The sequence below is a fragment of the Platalea leucorodia genome, assembly GCF_965183815.1.
Source record: "Platalea leucorodia genome assembly, chromosome: 3".
Lineage (NCBI taxonomy): Eukaryota > Metazoa > Chordata > Aves > Pelecaniformes > Threskiornithidae > Platalea > Platalea leucorodia.
In genome coordinates, this window is record NC_138825.1 from 126,021,497 (window position 1) to 126,035,602 (window position 14,106).

At 48.1% G+C, this 14,106-nt stretch overlaps 1 protein-coding gene across 2 annotated transcripts in view; it reads right to left on the minus strand.

Moving 5' to 3' along the window:
- Nucleotides 1–14,106, minus strand: part of EXTL3 (exostosin like glycosyltransferase 3) — a 135,532-nt gene that overhangs the window by 38,051 nt on the left and 83,375 nt on the right. For both annotated transcript variants that reach the window (XM_082307701.1, XM_082307702.1), the window contains exon 4: nt 530–658. The gene's annotated coding sequence lies outside the window, so the exon portion shown is untranslated. The remainder of the gene's footprint in view (nt 1–529; nt 659–14,106) is intronic.

A 14,106-nucleotide genomic window follows, 5' to 3' on the forward strand; every position in this document is an offset into this window, starting at 1 on the left:
CCATGCCGGTGAAGCTATGGGAATACCTGTGCTTCTCCCTCATTTTGCATATCTAGTAGAAAGAGCCAGGCTGGTCTGATCCGTGGATGCTCGCGGAGTCATTACTCTGCAAATGTTCAGTCACCAAGGTCCTCCTGCAAACACCTGAGCGCACCTATTCCTCTCTGCTTACACCTCCTTTTGTCCATCTCCCTATAAAATTAGGGAAATACTGTTCCTTTCTCAGCAGATTTTTGAAGGCAGCCTGGAAATTTTAAACTTGCAGTCCTCCAGATCTTAGCACAGCAATAAATAACCATTAGGCAGAATACGGTGACACAGACTGCACTGGACTTTCCAGGAGGAAAATCCACAGGGATCCTGCATCTGCTAAATTAGAGCTCCCAAACCCTGTCTGTATGCACCCATACTCGTCCTTACTCTCTTTCCTCATCAAATGATGGGTCTGCAGTGTTATCGCTGCTGCGTTAGCTCTACAAACTTTCTGCTGTGCTGGCCCTCTCCATAAAGAACAAAGCACCGTACCCACCTCTGTCACGCAGGCTCCCTCCTGATGAGCAGCGAAGGACGGCAGGGAGTGCGTGTTAGCGGCTCCTCTACTTTATCTGTCCAGTCTTGAATAGACAGTTTCTATTGCCAAGTCTCTTTTTCACCAGCACTAAAAATGAAATAAAAGAAAAAAAAAAATTTTTTTTTTAAAGGAGAAGCAGAAAATTCTGCTAAACGAAGAAAATACAGCATATTCTCCCACTTTAGAACAGGGTTTCTGGTGAAATGGAAAAGAAACGAACACAAAACAGCCCTTCAGTACTGATAACTTTCTACTTCCTAATGCTCTCAAAGGGAAGGATTACACCCCACATCTCCGATTGCTTTGGGAACAGGAGCAGTTGAACAAGGAGAATAAATCTATTAGGTGTGTGCTGAAAGGTACGTTTCAGAGCAGATCTTTAAAAGGAGCAGATGGAAAATTCACTCTGAAATGCTTCACATGCTACAGCCTCAGGGATCATCACGAGGGATTTGTACCATCTCGAGAGCTCACAGGTACAGAGAAATTCTCCTAGGCTAAGATCAACACTGCACAACCAGTAAAAGGTCTTGTAATCTGTAAATTCAGGGGATAAACTGCATCCCTGGCTTTAGGAAGCGTTTACCTAAACCAAGGAACATTCACCACATTTGCAGCTCGATGCGAAGCCAAACCTGCTTCCAGCCACGCTCCCCATCGGCAGCGGGGCAGGGGCGGGATAAAGGGGTCCTGGACAGACACTCCAAGAGAGCCCCTTCATGTGCTCGCTCCAGCAAAGCCAGGAAACCAGTCCCAGACAACACGGACACTGGCTTTGCACCATGCTCGCTACCTTCTCTCCAGTTGAGCATCCTCCTGCTCTGACAGCATAGGACCAGTGCTCCCAGTACAGCGTTATTTCATCTCCTGCAATTCAGAAATCCTTGGGGGGAGGAAAGAGAAGAAAAAGACCCATGTGCAAATTGTCCCAACAGCTCGTCTGGATGGGGAATAGAGTTAGGAGGAAGAAATGCAACCGAATAGAAAACGCGGGACGTTACAAGAGCTTTTCTGACTTTCTCTCCTTCGCAGGCCCGCCACCAACCTTAACTGTGAAAGCAGAGAGGGATCAGAGAGGTATTTGGGGTGGTTTAGAAGTTGCACTTGAGGACGAATCCTTTGAGAGCTGCTTCCCACCCCACGGTTTTGGGGGCGAAGGGTGCTCACTCCTGCAACCGCGGCATCTCTTGCCAAGGGCACTCCAGCGTGCAACACCCCAGGGCACCCCTCGACCCACGCTCCCACCCTGGCGCTGCTCAGTGCCAGGACCTGCAGGCTCTCCGCGCATGAAACAGATAGATTAAGTCTGCTCCAGCTGCCAAAAGGATCATTATAATCGGCATGAACTCTTTGCCGCTGGCTGCAGAGCCCTAACAGGCAAATTCAGGGCCAGACCTTTCTCAGAAGCAATCCCCCCTTCTGAAGCTTCATGGCAAGAAAACCCAGAAGCATCATCAGCTGATAAATCCCGACAGGCGAGACCCCAAGATGCACATCTGTTTGTACGTCTGCTGGTGCTTTTGAGACCTTATGACAGGTGAACAGGGAAATCGATACCCAAAAGAGATGGTAGAGCTAACCGTCCCAGGTGCGGAGGTAAAATGGAGCGCTGCTCCCTCAAGGATGAAAGTTGAGCTGCCTCATCATCACAGAAAGGAAAGAAGGAAAAGAAGGGAGGGAGAACTGGGAGAAGTGCACTGGACATCCAGGCTGGGAGCAGGGAGAGGAGGACTGGAAGGTTGGGAGCGGGGGTTCCTCCTGCCAACTGCCTGCAACACCAAATCCGTCTGCGGTGGCAGCAAGCAGACCTTCCAGGGCGCTGGCACCGGCAGAATGAAAAGGCACGTGGAGGTGGCGAGTGCCATCAAACTGCAGCTCTGGCTACTACCTGCTTGGCCAAAGCTGCCCTTATGATAGGAGGCCAAAAGGTATTCAAAACTCGGCTGGACAATGCCCAGGTTGAGACCTCCAGAGGTCCCTTCCAACCTAAATGACTGTATGATTCTGCGTCTGGGCTCGCAGGTGGCAATAATTCAGAAATGCGAGCAGAAACCTGGAGTCAAGATGTCCTGGGTCTGCCCCCGGCTCTAACACTGCCTCCCTCCAGCACCCAGGGGAAATCAGGCAACCTCCATGCCTCATTCTCCCTCTTTACAAAGCAAAAGTGAACTCCAACTGCTTCAAGGCAGATGAGTGAAGAACTGACAGCCTGGCTTACAGCTTTTTGTTCCCCAACTGAGGCACGGGGAGAAGAGCATGCTCCAGGAGATGCTGAGAATTGTGGCAAGCAGAAGCTACAGAAATCTCTCTCCAGGTGCTTCCAGGTACCTGCCTGCTTTGCCCTCTGTGGAAGGCAGCCACTGAAGGTCTGTCATGCTTGTCAGCTGAGGTTAACCAAGTGGTTCATGAACATTCATTTATTCTGATGAAATCCTTCAGACAGTAAAACCACATCTAGTTTTCAGAGAGCAGGTAATGGAGGTATGGAGAAGCAACTTGCCCAAGGTCACCCCAGAAGCTGCGCCAGCTTGGGATTCACTCCACATCTAATTGTCCTGTCCGCAAGATCGTCCATCTTCCCAGCCTGCATTTTCCCAGCGGTTTCCTTCTCTGGTGCCTTCTTACTTTTTGCATAATGCATTGCGAAATCTACTTTACATATAGAGCTTTTAGTTCTTAAATTTATTATTTAGTGTTATTTTTTGGTAATAAACCAGCCATATTGTTTTATGTTTTCTTCCAGGCTGCACACAAGCACTTCTCTGCACAAAGAAATACCTGGCTTATGAGCAAATCCTTTTATATTCTGCGGTACCAAACGGCAGAGCACCCTGGATGCAAAATTCACCCCCTTCCACATCTCAGAACAAGGGACTGCAGGGCAGAGCTTTACAAGAAAGCTGGTAAATCTGTACCAGCGGCTGATGTTGTACTGCTCACCGCATTCCCATTTACAAAGTGCTAAGGAATTTTCGGGACGCGGGAAGCAAACCAAGGAAGCGGGTACTTTGCATCGTGTGCAGTGGCACAAGCTACTTGAGGAGCTGGTGCGTGGCTGAGCTTTTGTTCACCGCTAAAGGGGATAAATTAGGCGTGGGAGGAGGGGAAGGCTCTTTTTGCTTTTACCTTGAAGCAATTAATGAACAAGAACTGTCTTGAGGTAAAACCACAGTGAAGAGCCAGGCATTTCGCGTCGTACGACAGAAGCGTGCAGAGGTCAACTCTAGGCAGGAGGAGAGGGCTGGCTTTCCAAACGCTGACTTTGTGAGACAGCTCAAGTCCTTGGTATTCTTTGTGGTTTTCAGCCCTAGATAGCTCAGGCACATTATTTTCCCCAAGGCAAAAAATACAAACCTCTCTCACCTCCCTAAAACACCATTGTCACCATTTCCTCAGCAGCAAATAACCACGTGGCAGAATTCAGGCTCCTGCTCTCTGAGAGATGCTTCAGGTGATAATTAAGCACAAATTTAAAATTTTCTTTGTCCTGGATAAGTTATAAGAAAAAGGAAATACTGTCCAAACAGCACAGAAACACACACAATGTTTAACAGCATCTCACTTACCAGGATGGGTCACTATGGAAAATAACCCATCTCTGTGGGTTTTCTGGAAAGTTTGCCCGTTTCCTGCACGCAGCAAACAAGTCAATTCTGGAGACTGAGCATCTCGAGGGGCCTCTAACAAGCACAGAATCATACGGGTGGCTTCTCACGGACTCCAGCAGGCAAGGCGGCAGGTCAGCAGTCAGTCCTTGCAACCCAGGCACACCGGAAAGTTTACATCCATGGAGAGCCTATAGAAACTGGGGAACCCCGGCTGCTACATCCGAGCAAGGTGCAGTGACGCTAAATTTGTCAGTGCTACACGGCCAAATTAACTGGGCTAATCAACTCCAAATGTACCTTCCCTCCCTGTAATAGCTCTTTCACCCGCTCCCGGTCTTCCCATCTGTATCTGTGCTGCTGTGCGCGTAACACCGGCTTTTCCCCTCTGCTCAGAAAAGCCTTTGATGCACGGGGCGGGCAGCTGCACGCAGTCTCATTAGCAAGCTGACGGCCTTCTGCACTTTTTGGAGAACGCTTCATCACCACGTAAGTGGAGGCCGCTCCGTTTCAGACAGCCTGATCGATCATGCCAAATAACTAAATTACCTGATGTGCCATAATCACCCATATTTATATAGCAGGCGGATTCTTATCCGACACAGTTCATTACAAAGCAAGCTAGAAATTCAGATGCACAAACACAACTACTGCCAGGACTCTATTAATTTGGACTAGCTTCAAAGAGGATCCTTTGGGTGAAAACCCCTCTCTCATTACCAGACACCCGAGTCACGCAGTCCCAATTAGGTGAGGGGCATTAAATGCCTTTCTGCTGCACTCACAGGCATGCAACACAGCAGGAACCCAGTGGCTCAACTAATCTGCATTTTCACCGTCTGCAGATGTTTTAGGAGAAAGGTGTCACCGTGCCACAAACCATCATGCCACCACCTCCGCTGGGCTTGTGTAAAAGCTGTCCCCCTTTCACTGTAACAGCATCCTAGCCCCACTACCCCTGTTACACTGGTAGCTAGTAGCACTTTGGCATGGGTAGGCTTTGGACTGTGCATATTCATCTAGATTTTGCCACATACAAGAGTGGAAATGCACTCTGCACAGAGACTGAATCGCAATAACCGCTTCTGGAGAAATCACGCCTCCAACAAAAACTGAGCCATGGGGCAAAAATATACCTAAGGATACTCTGCCTTTTCTAGCCTTCTGAGCATAGTTCATGATTGTCCTGCTCCCTCCTTCTCCATCACGCAAACGCCCCCAGCTTCACTGGTCCTTCTGGATTGTATCACACAGCATTTTCCTCCTGTTTCTTTTTTTGACCCCCCTTTGACTGTGCCTTAGCAAGCCTTTTCTGAAGACCCGGCTCAGTGGTGAACCGAGTCACGGTGAACATGCACGTCTGGCCATTCTCCTCCCCATCTGTTTAACCTGCGAGCTCCCCAGGGCATGGCCTGTCCTTAAAACACTCAGAGAACACCATGAAGTGTATCTACAGATCTCCGTCCTGCGCAAGGTACCCACGTGCCGGCAGAAAGCGATACAGCGTGTGCCATCCTTGCTGCAAAAACGCTGCTGGCGTAAACGATGTGCCAGATAAAGTCCCCACCTGAAACCAAGGGGCACCGCTGGGACAGACCTCTTGGGTAAGATCTCTGCTAGCTAAAGCAATGTTATGATGGCTGAAATAAAGAAATAAAAGCTAAATACCGTAGTCGTGCAAAGCAAAGAGGAACCTGACCAGGTGACTCAAGCTGGCCTAACAAACCACATGTTTGCAGTCCAGCTAATGAGAGCCTGTGCAGGACACTTGCACTGTACAGGTTAGGACATGCAGATGTGGAAGCGGCTAAATATGGCACTTCAAAATACACACAGAGAATGAAACACTATGCCTGAAGCTTGTGGGTGTGCTTAACAAAGTCATTAACCAGCAGAAGAGTGTATGATAGAAGATAAGCACTAGCAGAATGCACGATAATTAAATTTCTACAAAGCGAAGTCGCCGCTTGGATTTGAAATGCTGGATAATTTGACACACGCTGTGTGCTGTTCTGTCACTGGTGCCCAGCGCTTCGCTTGCAAGATATCATGAAGAAACAGAAATGACAAACCTAGTCTCAAGCTGTGTGGCTGGAGAAGACTAACACCACCCAGTCCTTGGAAAAGGCAGGATGGGAGACAGCAAACTCCGCTTAGCATGTGTGTCCGGCATGGAGACTGCTCCTGTTGTAACAGGCAGGTAGAAAGACATAAAGAAACCACCGCGGGACAGATGTAGTAATAACAGACCAGTAAGGAAGGGCAAAGTTACACTGTTCTGTTTAAGGATGGCCTAAGAGAAAGGTGAGGGAAAGAGGGTCGAAGAACTTGGCCAAAGCTGGAGGTGAAGGAAGGAATTAACTTTTCACCTGCGCAAGGCAGACTCAATCACTGAGCAAGACTAGATGGGTTTTGGAAAGCCATGGGTTATAAAAGTTAAGCTAAGGGTTAGGTTGAGTCTGCCTAGAAATAAACTGATCAACTAAATACAACCAGCTTGCCAAATTTTTAATAATGCAGCTTTATATTAGTGATCGGGCAACCAAAGGAGGCCTCTGCTCTGCAGCAGCATCCCTCCACCCCAAGTTGTGCCCATTCTGAGGGTCCCAGCGGGGCTGCTCCCTCTCCACCCCTTCTCTGCTGCAGCCTGGGCAAGACGCAGCCCAAACCGATGGGCTCCCTTTCGGCGTTTCTTAATATCTGAAACTTAACAGCAAAAAACCCCACCAAAACCATTAATACCAAAACTTCCTAGTTTTATGAAATTCCTGTCATATACATAATTTACATATTATTTCATTTTATTTGGACTCTGCTGGTTCCCAGCTCACACCTGGGGCTCAGGAGGCATCAGCAACCCACCGTACTCCGGGAAGCGCGTTATCCCATTCTCACACTGACCTTTTTTTTTGCCCTCCCACGTGTTACACAGCATATTCCTTAGGGAACCGCTGCTTCACACCTCCACAATGGCCACTTTTGGGAAATGCTTTGGGATCCTTCAAAGTAAAAGGTAATTCTGCCAACTCTCAGGGCTGGGAACTTGAGGGTATTAGGAAGAGTACGGCAGGACTGTTTAATGGCCGCAAACTTAATGAGCAAACACAGCACTTCTTTTGACCTCAAAAATTACTTTTTAGGATAAAAGAGAGGAGGTCTTAAAATAAAAAAAGCATGATGAAATGCTTCAACCAATGGCACTGCCGCATGGAGCCTGTTCCTTAGCATCCTGGAGCAGATGTGCTGCACTCAAAATGTCTTTGTCTATTAAAACTGTGTCAGCTTCAGAGACTCCAAAACTCCCTGTGGCATAAACAGAATTTGTAATGAACAGCTGCAGGATACAGGAGTAGCCACGCAAAATGCAGCTGCTGCGATCATTTTCTTTGCTCCCCTCTCACCACCTTTTCCGAATCCCACCTTCCCCCATTTGGGTCTCTCCTGTCCTCCCTCTCCCACAACCTCACTGCCTCACTCCTCACTCCGTCTTCTGCACCCTCCACAGATGAGCACCGTCAGCCCATCAGTTTAGTTCATCCATGCCCTTCTTCATGCTTCCCGGTGACCCACCTCCAGCCTCCTCCTTCGCAGCAAGTCAGCTAACAGCCAGCAGTTTGAGGGCAGACACCCAGCACTGGTTTCCTCTATTGACATTTATTATTTTCGAAGCCTGCGAGCACTGCTCATCTCCTTAGACCGCGTCTTGCTGTGCCCGCACATCTCCTGGTCTAACAGAGCCGTGCTCCCATGCAAGCCCTCGAGCGTTCTCACACCTCTCCAGCCTCTGCAGAGTTTTGCTGCTGCTTTGCTTGCTCGCACCAAGAAAGTGCAAAAGGGAGAAATAAAGAGGAAAAACATTATCACGCCAAACCCTGTAATTCCACAGAACATGAGCAATCTTCGGGGAAGGATTCAGTCTGAGTAAACTGAAACCCACTAACAGAGCTTTTAGCTTCAACGCTGCCTTCCAGGCCAAGGCACCAAAGCGTGACTCCTTGTGTGAGTTGGTTTGTTTTTTTTTTTTTAAACCTCTGTCTTTGAAACCAAAAATCTGTCAAGCATACAGCCTGGTCCAAAGGCACTTGCCAACTGCTCTCCCGAACCTAATGGTGTCCTGTTAGCTAGCTGGAATGATTATTAATTTAGTGAGGCACTTGTAACGGCCCCTGCGATGCTCAGCACCGTACTCCGAGAAAAATATCATCTTTTCTCTCAATGTAGCCCCAGCTTCTGGGAACACCAGCACAAATGAAGTCTGAATTCTTACTGTTTGATGCCTTCAAGCTTCCATGGGGTTCTCCAGTAACCCGTAAAGAGCCCCAGTTTCCTATTTTCAGGACCTTTATAGAGAGTTAATGCTTTGGTGAGCTCTGTCCCTCTAATTTGAGTGAAAACAGCTGATAGGTTCAAAAGGTATTGGAAGACTAACAGATAAGACCAGATGCCAAAGTCCCATTTTATTAGAACACTCTAACCACATTAAAGACCGTGTAATGCTAAGCAATAGTGTCTTTTTAAAGAAATCCTTATTAACTGGTATCGAACATGCAGGCTAGCTAAATACCTTGTGGCTTTGAGACAATCTGTCTGATGTCATCATATAATGTCCAAATGCTTGAGCTATCCATCCACTGCAGCGTGTGGTGCTAGCACTGAGCAGCTTAAACCAGCCAAGTTTTTGCAAAGTTAATGGCTTAACAGCTTCCCTGGATTGGCAGCAGGATCTACAGGACAGATCTTATTCATAGCTGACAGAGCTTCGAACAGTTAACATCGCTAATGCTCTTTCATGGCCCAGAGGAAAAATTCCCAGAGAAACCGTGAGCCATGGATATTGTGGATACGTTCTGCACTTCGGAGATTGCCCAAGTAATCCTCACCATGCGCAGTCCCACCTGCCCGTTCACAGCAGAAGGTGAAGAGAATCCAAATGTTAGCAGAGGGGGTGCATTTGGGAAGGCTGAAGCTGCTTTGGCGAGGACACACCAGGCTTAAAAACACTCCAGGCAGAAATCTCCAACGCACAACAGCTATTTTTGCTGGGTAAGCGGGGCCAAATGTCCTCGGAGCAGCTCAGAAATGGGCAGTGGGATGCTCTGCCAGCCCAACGCTCGTGCAGATGAAGCAATCGCTTCCAGCACAAGCTGGTGTCTCCCAGCCATCATCCCAAAGATCAGACCACTTCCAACTCATGCCAGCTTCAGGGACCATTTGCAGAATAGATGCTTAGAGGTCCTAATGGATGAGGAAGCTACAAACATCTCTTCTGGCCACTCCATCAGTTATTGTGGATGGAAGAGTAAGGCCTAGCATCTCTCATGCTGTGCCATCTCACTCCCATCTCAGTGGACTGAGCCACAGATGGCTCAGATCACACATAAATATTGCAAAGGACAGCACAGCTCTCTCCCTTTTAGGCTTAATATCACAACAGGTTGGCTAGTGCATGAGTTAACTATTGCCATCCACTGGACAAAAGCTGCTCGTGTCCCGAGTAAATACCTGATGCCCAGCCAAGAAAAGGGGAGACATTCCCAGGGCTTGGGAAAGCTGCCGGTGAACACATGCTTTGAAGGGCTCAGCGACACAGCCACCACGTCCTCTGCGAACGTGCCGTGCAGACAGACAGGAAGGCATCAGCTTGGAACAAAGTCATTAAGATAGCCACAAAATTCACTACTCAATTTGACCACTGTATAGAATCCAATAAAAATAATAAAAACCCACGAGGATGGCTATATTAGATCAAACCAATCATCCATCCACTTCAGCCCCTTACTGAGTGCTCATTTCCAGCTGCTTTCATGCAGACTGCTCGTAAGTCATAGTCACAGAACAGCTTATTCAGAACAATTTTTCCCTAACCATTAGCAAATAGTGGAGAACAGAAGCTGCCCACCAAAATACTTCTTTGAAGCAATCAATCACGTACATTCTCATCTGTACAAAGTCTGAACTGTTAAAAAAAAAAAAGGAAGAAAAAAAAAGAAAAGGAAAACCACATCAAGCACTTGGTTTCGTAGCTTCTTGCGGCAGTCTTGGTTTCATAGCTTCTTGCGGCAGTGAGTTCCACAGCTGAGCTCCACAAGTATTTCCTTTCACCAGCTTCAAATAAAAACCCTCCTAATTCAGTCTGTGCTTCTTCTACAGCGTTACGCACCTCTACAGTGCCGGACAGGCTGTCAGGACTGTCACCCAACTCACTATGGACCCAGAGGAACAGCGGTAAGAAAGCCACCAGAACAAGAACGGCCACCTTACCTTCTCTAAGGCATCTGACGTCCCACCACATGCTCCTCTCTGAACGAGGCAGTATTAATCTTTTCAATCCTTGCCGCCATCACTGTTGGCAGAGAAGCAGAAATACAAGGATCCTGCTGCCAAGAGACCATTTCAGCATAAATTTGTACTTCTGCTATTGTCTCATCCTTCCTGATGGACATCCTGGTTCTCCAGCACAGTCCTGCGGAGTAGCCCTCCCTCTCTTTTATCCAACATCCTCTCTATGTTCTGTTTCTGTTCCAGCCATTTCCCAAATTTGTGCCGTTTTTTTTTTTTTTTTTTTTAAATTGCTCTCAATATGTCACTCTATATTACTCAACAGCAGATTTATTTAAACGTGTCAATGCTGTTGCTTAGCAGATCTGACTGTGCTTTACAATTTAAGCCTGCTTCAGAATCACGTGTTCCCCCTCCCAGTGCTCCCTAACACGTCTGATCATCCAGAAGTTTGAGGAAAACAAAAATGAGTCCGACTCTAAAGGCAGTCCACTACCCTGCCTGGGAAAGCTTCACTAGAGATGCTTAAGAAAAAAACCAAACACCACCAAAAACCACCCTAGAAGAAGAGGAATTCTGCGAAAAAGCCCACCTGACTTTTCTTCTCAGTTAGGAAGCAGTATCAGCTGCTATTTGTCTTCCATTTTCTACCCTGTACCCACAAGCTTCAATAGGAGCCCATCAAGTAAATGATCATCAAGAGCTTTGAATGAGTCCTAATACAGAGCTAATATCAGCTTTCCCCAAGCAGCAAGCTAATTTTAGGTAATGGCCTTCAACCGCTCTATAAAAGGCCTGGAACACCCAGGTGAGAGCTTGTTCTGACCTTTGAAATTAGACTTGGGTCTTTGCTGAGAGAGAGAAGATAATGTGCAACTAAATCACATACACAGTGTTTTCTGCTTGGGCTTTTCAAGCTCTCCAACCAGCAATGGTGTAGGTTCAGTCATTGCCCCCACGGACTCCCACTCGCACATTCACAGCCGAGCAACCGGAGCGCCTAATGACTCTACGCAGCGTCGGCAAGCTCCGCGCACAAATACAGCGAGAGGCATTAGCTGTCCCAAAACGCCTATAAAAAGACTAAGCAAAACCAAGAAAATGTCATCCTGCAATCCACTGAAGCAGAATAAACGCAAGCGAATTGCCCAAGAGCACGCCAAAACCTGCCACTAACAGATGCCAAGTCTTCTGCGCGTTCATCCAGGGCTTGAACCGTGAGGTTGTCTCCACTCGAGGTGTATTACACGTGTTGCCCCTAAGCTGACCTCATCCTCTGCCCCAAAATCTCCAGCTCAGTCATCACCCCGCATCCCTCCAAGCAAGACTGGTTTAGGGGGAATTAACTCCCATAAACTGATGCCGTCAAGACGACCTCCAGCAGCTGCTAATTCCAGATTCGGATTGCAAATCACACCCAAGAAACCAGGTTCCCAACCGTGGCAACTGATACCACAACCTGAGACAGCCCAACCAAAGACCAAACTTGCAGCAGGACCTGCCAGAACGGCTGCTGATGGGTTTCCAAAAATAACCCAGTTCCCTTTCTGTGGTGCCTGATGTCCGCTTACTTACAGCCACCTAAAAATAGCCCTTCCCATTTGGATCAATGAAGAGAGCTGACAGAAGTGAAAGACGCTCATCACTCTGCACACACGCAAGACTAAAGGAGATAAAATACTTTTGAAATGCGGCGTAGGGAACAATCCCACGCTGGCCCCAAGAGAGCCAGCTGGATGGGCCTAATGATTCTTCTCCAGCAACAGCTGTGATTGAGTTTATTTCCATTTTGTGTGATTAAAAAGAAAGAGACAGATAAAAGGGAGAACAAAAAGTCCAAGATTTCAAAAGGCACTAAAAATAAAACAGTTTGTATTCACTTGGCACCCTACCTTGACAGCATTTATAGTGATAGCCACGCAGTCCTCATAACCTAAAAGGAAGACGCAAGTAATTTATAGGCAGGGAAACCAAGGCACAAAAACGTTAAAATACTGACTCAATCATCAATAAAATCAACAGCCGGAGTAGGTTTAAAGGGCAGGCCTTCCTGATGCACCTTCCTATATTCATGCCGTAAGACCCCTCTCTATTTATTCTTCATGAAGCCAAGGAAATTGTTTCCATTGCCTGGCAAGCGTAAATCGATGCCGAAGAGTTCAGCAGCTCCTCACAAGGAGTTACAGTCCATTTAGCTGATAAAAGTTAACCGGTTTTCAGAGCCTGTTCGCACCTCACAGGGAAAACACACTTTTTCAAAATTCAAACATACAAGTTTAGCAGCAGGATGCCTGAAATTAATCCCTTTATTTAAACACGAACAACTTTAAGAGTCTCTAAGCAATTGTAAAGGCTTTATTAGCTACGGCAATGAAAGCCCATGAGCAGCCAAGTCAAGACGAAGCCAAGGTTATCTGCAGTAAGTTTCCAAGCATTAACTTTGACAACGTAAACTTGCTCTTGAGAGTATTTGTACCTCAGAAGTAGGAATAAAGAGGACAGCAACGCAACTGGAAAGGCTGCACCTTGCTGCCGGCAGCAGTCTGTGAGCCGGAATGGATGGAGCAAATCCTCCTGGAAGCCATTTCCATGGCTGTGAAGGGCCAGAAGGTGACTGGGAACAGCGCAGACGTACCATGGGCAAATCGTACCTCACCGATCTGATTGTCTTCTGTAACCAAGTGACTGGCTTGGTAGATGTCCGATGGACCTGGATAAGCTGGAGAAGTGGGCCCAAGGGAACTTCACGAGGTTCAACAAGGCCAAGGGCAAGGTCCTGCACCAGGGTCGGGGCAACCCCCGGTATCAGCACAGGCTGGGGGATGAAGGGATGGAGAGCAGCCCTGCCGAGGACTTGGTGGTATTGGTGGATGAAAAGCTGGGCATGAGCCAGCAACGTGCACTTGCGGCCCAGAAAGCCAGCCGTCTCCTGGGCTGCATCCCCCGCAGCGTGGGCAGCGGGGCGAGGGAGGGGATTCTGCCCCTCTGCCCCACTCTGGGGAGACCCCCTGGAGCCCCGCGTCCAGCTCGGGGGTCCTCAGCACGGGAAGGACATGGAGCTGTGGGAGCGGGGCCAGGGGAGGCCACCAAAATGGTCAGAGGCTGGAGCAGCTCTGCTGTGGAGAAAGGCTGAGAGCTGGGGGTGCTCAGCCTGGAGAGGAGGAGGCTGCGGGCAGAGCTGATTGCGGCCTCTCCGTGCTTAACGGGGGCCTACAAGAAAGGGGGGGACAGGCTTTTTAGCAGGGCCTGTAGCGATGGGACAAGGGGGAATGGTTTTAAGCTGAAAGAGGGTTGATTTACAATAGATATTAGAAAGAAATTCTTTACTGTGAGGGTTGTGAAACACTGGAAGAGGCTGCCCAGAGAGGTGGTAGATGCCCCATCCCTGGAAACATTCAAGGTCAGGCTGGATGGGGCTCTGAGGAACTTGATCTAATTGAAGACGTCCCTGCTCGTTGCAGGGCGATTGGACGAGATGACCTTTAAAGGTCCATTCCAACCTAAACCATTCCATGATTCTATGTGCAGACAGCAGTTTATGTTGATTACCTTGACATCACCAAAGTCTTTGATGTAGTCCCCTATGACTGGATATACAGGAGGAAAAAACAAATGACTGGAACAGGAGCCCAGAGAGGTGGTAGACCCTCC